This window comes from Lolium perenne, chromosome 2, assembly GCF_019359855.2.
Source record: "Lolium perenne isolate Kyuss_39 chromosome 2, Kyuss_2.0, whole genome shotgun sequence".
Classification (NCBI taxonomy): domain Eukaryota; kingdom Viridiplantae; phylum Streptophyta; class Magnoliopsida; order Poales; family Poaceae; genus Lolium; species Lolium perenne.
Genome location: NC_067245.2, coordinates 55,249,391 through 55,254,977, shown reverse-complemented (window position 1 = coordinate 55,254,977; position 5,587 = coordinate 55,249,391). Strand labels below are relative to the sequence as shown.

At 45.2% G+C, this 5,587-nt stretch overlaps 1 long non-coding RNA gene across 1 annotated transcript; it reads right to left on the bottom strand.

Moving 5' to 3' along the window:
* Window positions 1-2,636: 2,636 nt before the first annotated feature.
* On the bottom strand, window positions 2,637-3,378 carry LOC139835155 (uncharacterized). The gene is made up of 2 exons (XR_011750881.1): window positions 3,198-3,378; window positions 2,637-2,974 (listed from the first exon to the last, which is right to left on the bottom strand). It is a non-coding gene; the product is annotated as an uncharacterized lncRNA (long non-coding RNA).
* Between the last annotated feature and the right edge of the window lie 2,209 nt (window positions 3,379-5,587).

The following is a 5,587-nucleotide window of genomic DNA, read 5'->3' as shown; positions in this document are numbered from 1 at the left end:
CCGCGAAACTGGACCAGATCAAGGGCCACAACACCATCCTTCATAAGAAAATCCGCCACCTCGTGGGCAGGGGCATTTTAAATCGTGCCATATCGGCGGAGAATGCCCGTTCCGAGCAATCTTCTATTGATAAACGGTACTCAGATGTTCTCGCGGAGTGTAAGAAGTTGAAGAAGGAAGTCGAGGAACTACGCGCCCAGCCACCGATGAGTGTGGTCACTGACAAGGCTGGTCAGTGTGATTGCAAATGTGACTGTGAAAGTTTTCAACAGGAAGTGGAGTTGCATGCTGAACATGCGCAATATTTCGAGACGAAGTACTTGAAAGTTCGCACAGAGTGCGATAAGTTGAAGAAGAAAGTCGAGTGTCTCCACTCCCAGCAGCCAACTATTGCGACATCAGGAGACCAGGGTGTGCTAATTGCAGCCAGAATTTTGGAATCGATGAAAAGTTGAATTTGGCTTTGTTGTGCAATATAGCAAGACCTGTTCCTCCTCTGCCTTCGTCTTTTGGCATAATTGCTTTGTCTTCAGTATTGACTCCTGAATGATTCATATATTTCTGACGGTTTCTGAATTATGTACAACTTTTGTAATATTGGTCAAACTAGTTTTGACCAGGGTTTGTGTAGGGTGGTTGAATTTTTTTGGTTGGTCCAAATTGTGTTGTGTGGTCCAAATGTGATGTATCATCACACCACCATGTGCCCCGCCACCCCCAGGTTTTGGTAATGCCATTCTGCTACATGCTTCATAGAAGGAACATACATTTTTTCCGTTAGGGCATGACAATTTTGAAAAATTCAAACAAAAATGGGAAGAGAGAATGGTAACATCATTTTCCATGTGATGCCCCTGTGCCAAATTTTGGTTCATTTTAAGAATGTAAGGTGACAAATTACTCGAGGAAGCTAGTTGGAGTAGACGGGCATGACCGGATTGGCATAGGGGATTTATTTTTCGAAGGATGTTATTTTTCATGGACAATATCTGACACAAACAATAAAATGTTAAGGTCTCATATTATTCTGAATGATTGTGAATTACTTATGACGTTTGGAAGTATTGGTATACGTGAGAATCGAGTACATGCACGACTTCACGCGTCCACAACTAATCGGCCTCATCGTCTGTCGCGTCCACAACTAATGCCATTCTGATACAGAGAGTCAGAGGCTATAAAATAATCGGCCTCATCGTCTCTCGCGAGCTCGTCCTCTCCCCTCCCATCAACTCACCGCACCTCCGAGGCATCGACTTCCTCGTTTCCAACCGCAGCAACATGAAGACAGGTCTTGCGTACGAGGCGGAGCAATCGGCGGCCGCTCGCGCAGAGGATGCCTCTGCGGTAGTGGCCGTCGCGGCGGGTGAGGCTTCACCGGGCACCCAGGCCGCTCGTCTCCTCTGCTTGTCTGATTCTTCGACCTCGGTCGAAACGGGCGTCCTGGCCGTCGAGGAGAAGGTGGATAGCAACGCCGTTGCTCCCGCCGAAGATCCGCAAGGCGTTGCAGGCCACCACGGCGAGGTCTTCCTAGACCCGGTGCTGGACGCGGACCTCGACCCCTTCGACGATTTCGGCCCAAACGTTCAGTTCCAGGAGGATGTCGAGGGTGACGACGAGGAGGTACTGCTCTTTTACCGAAACTGTCCCGATCCTTTTTGTGTCATATTACTGTTTGCGTGGTTTGCACGAACCTAGTTCTTGATTGATTTGATCCCCTACCTTGTTCTTGTAGACGTACTTGATTCTACGGTTCGTACGGTCAGATTCTAGTTTAATTTCGACTAATCTGCCATGTAGTTGGCTTGATTTGTCATATAATTAATTTATGTGTTCATACTTAGTGGACTTGCAATTGTTGTGGCTTATGTTCATTGCTGTTCATAGGGTTTTCTCGTGATTTAGTATGATTTCTTCTGCCATTTACTTGTTCTACACATTTAATTTTAGGGTTTCTAAGGTTTGCTTATGATAGTGCGATTTATTCGATCTTTCATTAAGCACCTGATTATTATGTACTTTATAATTCACGGGAATATTCTGATGACATGGACGACAACAAGGAGCGCGGGGACCGGAAGAGCCGCTACGTTACGAAGCGGCTGAAGGGTGGTGAAATTCGTTTCCGCTATGCTGGGAGCTATTTTGCCCATTCTCGTGGCAAAATCCTCCGTAAGGACATCCGCAGCTGATCCGACATGCGACGGGTGTAGGCCTAAGTACATCGGGAAGCACCGCCCGCAACCAAGGCCAAGCACGCAGCATATGGCCTCTTCCTCCAGAATTACGTCTTGCCTGGCTTGTTCCCGCCAACGCCCGTGCTGCTGGCCCTCATGCTCCTGGTCCTGTTTAAAGTTCATATGTGTAATCTTATTCCCTTTGGAAGTTCAGTATTAAACTCTACTAGTACAACCGTGGTGGTCTTGTGATGGTAGTACTCTTTTGATGCATTTGTGATGTAGTAGTACGAAGTACTAGTATTTTTTTTTGAAATGGTATAGTACTATCTAAGAAAAGTACTCCCTTCGATTCACATTCATTTTACACCAAGAAATATGGATCGGAGTGAGGGAGTAAATTAAACATGGCATCTCGTGCATGAAGCTTGACATATCAACCAGGTTGGCTAGAATGGCAATACAATGCTGCTCATTAGGCAAATGCATGCCATGTAAAGAAGTCTATACTGACATAAAAAAAAGACTACATTGGGGATTAGAGTCAATTGGGGCATCTACAATACAGAAAATCTTGCTTGTAGCTGATTTTGGCTAAGAGGGTTTTACTCACATTACACGTGCCACTTTCCTTGTCTGCAAAACAAGTTCCAATAAAGGAAGAGGAAAGAAAAGGACATTGTGGGCGAGATTGAACACCTTTTTTATGTGTTAAGCTGAGGCCTCGTTTAGCTGAGGATTTCGACTTAGGCCTAACAGCTCAGCACACCCACAAATAAATCTCCTTGCGCGCACCACTGTCAGCAAAAATAACAAAATTAGCACGCAAGAATCTCTCGAAAAGTCTTTAGTGCTCATTTCGGAACGAAGTGAATTTAATTAACTTGGTTAGCTTTTCAAGCAATATATTCAGAGAAAGAGCACACATGATCGGCTCGAAATAATCGTAAGAGAAGAACAATAAATCTAAGGCACCCCACTTCATCGGAAGAAGGGGCGCGACAACGCATGGATTCATACCTTGAGTCGACGCTGGCTCGTAGAAGGGCGGCCGCGCCTCGAGGATGCCGGCGACGTCTCCACCTCGGTATCACATGTGACTGCTTCTCGACGGGCGGTGCGCCGCGCCATGTAGAAGATCTATCAAAAGAGGAGAGCCCGATGACGCTACTGACGCCTCAACCTTGATAGCACCGGCCTGTTGCTCCGCACTGAGATGCGCCACATGCAAGATTTAGCGGATGCGCCAATTTCAGAGATATGTCATGATCGTTGTAACAAATTTCACCGTGATGATGATTTGATCCTGCACTCGGCCTTGAACACAAGTACTAGTACAGTCTCACAATTTTTTTTATCATTATACTTTGCGAGATTTAGCGGATGCACCAATTTTAGAGATATGTCATGATCGTTGTAACGAATTTCAACGTGATGATGATTTGATCCTGCACTCGGCCTTGAACATAAGTACTAGTACATTCTCACAATTTTTTTATCATTATACTTTGCGAGATTTAGCGGATGCGCCAAATTCAGAGATAGATCATGATCATGGTAACACACTTTTCAATGTAATGATGATTTGATGTTGCACTCGACCTTGAACATAAGTCCTAGTACGGTCTCACAATTTTTTTATCATTATACTTTGCAAGTTTTAGCGGATGCGCCCATTTTCAGAGGTAGATCATGATCATGGTAACAAATTTTAAACGTGATGATGATTTGATGTTGCACTCGACCTTGAACAGAAGTACTACTACTGTCTCACAATTTCTTTATCATTATACTTTGCCAGATTTAGCGGATGCGCCAAATTTAGAGATAGATCATGATCATGGTAACAAATTTTCAACGTGATGATGATTTGATGTTGCACTCAGGCTTGAACATAAGTACTAGTACGGTCACTCAAAATTTTAGCATTATACTATGCAACGGATGCACCAATTTCAGGTGCATGTCACCAGATCTGTGTCCGATGATGATCATGGTAGTAACCGATGTTCAACTTGATGATGATTTCATTTTACAGTCGGCCTTGAACAGAGGTACTAGTACGGTCTCACAATTTTTTATCATTATACTTGGACCTTAGCGAAATTCAAAATCTCATAGCGGCAAAACTTCCCGCCCACAAAATACAAAAATTTCACACGCTTCCAAATTCCGATTCTACCCCTGTGGAGATGACAGCAAAGTCGGTTGGTGGGGGGTCTGGCCGTCATTTTTTGGATCACCACCTCCCTAGCCCCGGATACCCTCCCAAAAAAATTCATTTCCCTCAGTCTCTCATCTGAGACCACCCACCGGAACTTCTCAAGTCCCTCTCTCTACCACCTCCACGACCACCGCACCGGAACATCCCCGCCGGACTTCCCTGGCCTACCCGAGCCCTCGCGATCCTCGTCATCCGGCTGCCTGCCGGAGCCGCTTCATCGACGCCGTCATCAACCGGACCGGATCATCCCCGCCGAACCTCGAAACCATATGCTCATCCAGCAGTCTACCGCAGTTGCTTCAGCTGCGGTATCGTCCACCCCACCGGAGCCGCTTCGCCGGATCCATCGTCCACCGCATCGGATCTTGCTCACCGACACCGCTGTGCATGAACCGGATCTGCTTCACCCGCGCCGTGCATGATCTAAACTCTTCTACTGTCGCTTTTCTATTGCTTGCCTGCAAGTTCTTGTTTAATCTTGGGGGAACCTGTTTGTGCTAACGACGCGCCGTTACGTTTTTGCAGATGAGATGAGTAATCATGAAGTGTAATGGCCGTCTCTCCAACCCCAAGTAGCACATGTAGCGTACTTCATCACCGGATCTATCAACCCCAGGAAGATCTGCTGTGACTCCCACAGAGTGCTTCTCCTAATGTAAGTCCCTTGTTTTAGCGCCATGTTCTGGGTTCAGATGCTTGTTTGTCTGAAGCTCTTTTAGTTCATTCCTAGCTATGACCGTAACACGTTGCTATTTTCTACTTCATTGCTAACTTTAAGCGATTGAACATTTTGGTTTGCATTCCCCGCTCTGTAGATGTAGCCATCATAACTTCTATCTTGCTCAGTCGTTGTTACAAAAATTATAGGTATTATAGTAACATCCTGCTATTATTTAGTTCACGGCCAATTTTAAGTAATTGCACATGTTGGTTCGCATTCCCTGCTCTATAGCTTTTGGCATCGTAACTTCTATATTTGGTTTACATTCCCTGCTCTGTAGATCTAGCCATCATAACTTTATCTTACTCAGTCGTTGTTACAAAAATTATGGCCTGCTACTATGTTGTTTGTGCCAATTTTTTACTCCATGAACATGTTGGCTTGCATTCCCTGTACTACAGGTGATGCCATTGTTTTGTATCTAGTTCATTGTAAGCTAACAAAGTAAGGACTTAGTTTGGCATG